Source organism: Urtica dioica, chromosome 8, assembly GCF_054948205.1.
Source record: "Urtica dioica subsp. dioica isolate 48M chromosome 8, U.dioica_male_clone48M_v1_H2, whole genome shotgun sequence".
NCBI classification, from domain to species: Eukaryota; Viridiplantae; Streptophyta; class Magnoliopsida; order Rosales; family Urticaceae; genus Urtica; species Urtica dioica.
In genome coordinates, this window is record NC_142763.1 from 31,835,572 (window position 1) to 31,838,990 (window position 3,419).

Consider the following 3,419-nt stretch of genomic DNA (forward strand, 5'->3'; position numbering starts at 1 on the left):
TTCAAGAGATTGATTTTTTTTCTCGTGCTCCCTGTTTGAATTTTCCGAGAAGAGAAGAATCTGTGTCCAAAGGTCCCGATCGATATTACGGACTCCGCGAAGAACAGTTTTTTTTTTTTAAGTATCTTCGTGTAAATATAACTCATATTTACAGTATATTCGTGTAAATACAAAGCTTATTTACAGTATATTCATTGAAAAAACAAAGCATATTTACAGTATATTCACTGTAAATACAAAGCTTATTTACAGTATATTTACAGTATAATCGTGTATTTGCACTGAAAAAAAATTCTGGAAATATTTTGAGCACGAAAATTCTGGAATTTATGAATATATGGAAGACAAATAATAGCAATGAATGAAGAATATATTTACAGATTTTATCCATAATTAATTGCACGAAAATAGAAAATAATTACCTAAAGTCAACGCCGAAAATTTCCAAATACATAACAATTAATGGCTGAGAACTTTCAAAATCTGCTCAAAATTCAAATTTCAAATTTGAAAACTTCCCTATTCGGTTTCAATATTTAATTCGAAATAAAAAAAAACTGCCTAATTAAAATAGCGTAAGTGCAAAAATGTAAAACTAATTCAATTAATAAGCTGCCACGTACGCAAGATGACTATTTACGGGAAATTAACGAAAGGGTGGCTAAAATTAAATTGCTACACATTCCGTGGCTTAAGCAGCCAATTATTTGTTTCTTTTATTGTCATGAGCAAATAAAGAAACATCTAGAAGCTTGTTATAGATGCTCAATTCCGTGGCCCTCCATATAGAGAAAGAGATAATTTATTTTGTGCATTGATGTTTGAAGATACTTGCCAAAAAGGAAAAGAAGAAACAAATTTAAGGCACATGTCATATTGATGTTGGACGTCCAAGTCATAGAGGAAAAGGGAAACTATTTCCAACCTTGGTATTATTATGGGAAATAGAAATGGTGCTGATGAGTATAATTAGAAAATAACATTAGAAAATAACATTTTCAAGGAGGTATGAGTTTGTCATGTCATCATTAATCCTGGCTAGACAATTAGTGTATTGTATTATTGCAAAACAAATCATGTTAAACTTGCCATTTTTAATAGGAGCGGATTAGGTATTTAGCTCAAACAGCCATTACTTTAAAATTATAGTACAATTATTAACATATTTAGAAAAGTAGCTAATTTACCATAATAACATTCCAATAATAAGGGTTAATATTATTAATTGTCATAGTTAATAATAATAACGGTAACAAAAACAGCATAAATCTCATTAACAGTAACAAAAACAACAGTAAATCTTATAACGAACATGAACAACAATAAATCTTATTAACTGGCCTCTCCACCGTCTCCGACGCCGGAATCCGAGTTTTTATCAAAGTTTCAAACGGCAAAATCTCAACCCTAACTTTTGATCCGAACGCCGCCGTTAACTGGATCGCCTTCAACGTTGCTCCATTCTCCGACGGAGTCTTGACATTCGACGACGAAGCTCTCAAACCTCAGCTTCTTCCGAAAATTTCAATAATGGACTTGCGACCTTCAAACGGTCGGATCGATCTATGGAACTCACTGATGTTCGAAATCATTTCCGGAGGACGATCGTCACAGTTAATCGGATTAGCCTTTCACAGCTAATCCTGTTGACTATAGCCGTTAATACGCAAAACTGGACTTGCGACCTTCGAGCGGCCGGATCGGAGCAACCGCGAAACTCGCCGATGTTCGAAATCGTTTTCGGAAGAGCTTCGTCGTAGTTAATCGGATTACCTGTGACAATTAATCGAATTAACTGTCGAAACATAAAACCCTAGAATGTGAAACAAAATTACCTCATCGCCATAGAGCGAACGAGGAGAACCGAAAGGAGAAGGATAAGCGAGACAACGACGTCGGCAATCTGATTCATCTGCTAATTCAATCCGCCATAGACCACCACAACCGAAAACCTCTTCTTATAGTCGGCGATCATCGTCGCCGAAGCTTTTTTGTACCCAATCTCGAAATCTAGGCACGGTCTGTATCTCTCCCCCTCCGTTGCCTCCAAAGCTCTGACGAAGACGAATCTCCGCCGTCAATGGTTCGATCTCGGCTGAGGAGAAAGAAGATCAGAGTGACGAAGGTGGAGAGAAAGAAGCTATTGAAGAATGGCAAATGAGGAAAAAATATTTTTGATAGTCAATACTAATATAAGCTATTATTTTAAATGAATTGTTAGTTTGACCATAATTTTAAATTCCCCAAATACATTAATTAATTCTCAACAAATCTCTTTTTAATAGCCTTCGAAGTGATTGTTTGCACGATTGAGCAATTGAAACATCATCCAATAAATAAAGAGATATATAAAACTGAAAAATAAAATACCAATTTATAGAAGAAAGAAAAGTCTTGACATTGACGATGGATAACTTCTATTTATGTTTATGAATGTAAAATGCATGAGGGGTTTGAATTGTTTTGTTTTTGTTTTTTTTAAGGATGGGTCAGAAATGTCATTACCTAGATGTATCAAATTCAAAAATAGATTTAATAATATTGGAATTACAGTAATATATCTATATGTGTATTTTACATCTAAACATCATTTAACCTTAAAACTTCACAATTTTTCTTCTTTTTCTTTCTCACCCAAATTTGAAATCTATTTTTGAACACTACTTTTGTCACTCATTCACTATTTTTTTTAAAAAGCAGGTGGCACTATCGGCCAAGATTACATAGTAGGTGGCCCTATTGGCCAAGATTACATACTTATTGGAATAAATCCTAGATGACATGCATTTCTGCAGCCCATGGGGGCTTGAACCCATAACCTCTCCGTCGAGGTGTGTGTGGGATTACCGCTAGACCAAGCTAGCTACCACATCACTCATTCACTATTAAAACTACAATAACCACATTTAAAATCTATTTTTAGAAAGTGTGTGTTTTTGCTTCGTATTGTTTGGTTATTTTGAAGCTTGTTGAAGATTTTGAAGAACACCATAAAATCAACAAATTTCAGTAGGATGCATTGCAAAAAAGACATTTTTTGAATGTCATTGGATTCTTCTGGAATCTTTTCACAAATTGCTTTCCACTAGGATTCAACTTGCGTAAAAAAACATTCCGAAAACACGAAGAAAAAAAAATCACTTTTTTTAGTTCAATACCTCAACTTGCATGAAGTATTGAAGTTTAAGATTATTTCGGTTCAAATTGCAAACATATAAATAGGAACGAAGCCATAAATTGGATTGAGGGGTGGCTAAATATATATAAAAAAAAAAATAAAAAAAAATTCTGATTCAAGTTACATGCATTTAATTAGAAATTAAGTCATATAGTCATTCTAGACTTTCATTAATAAAATAGCCAAAATATATCAAATTATTTAGCAAATGGCAAGTTTATTTTTTTTAGTTTTTTTAATA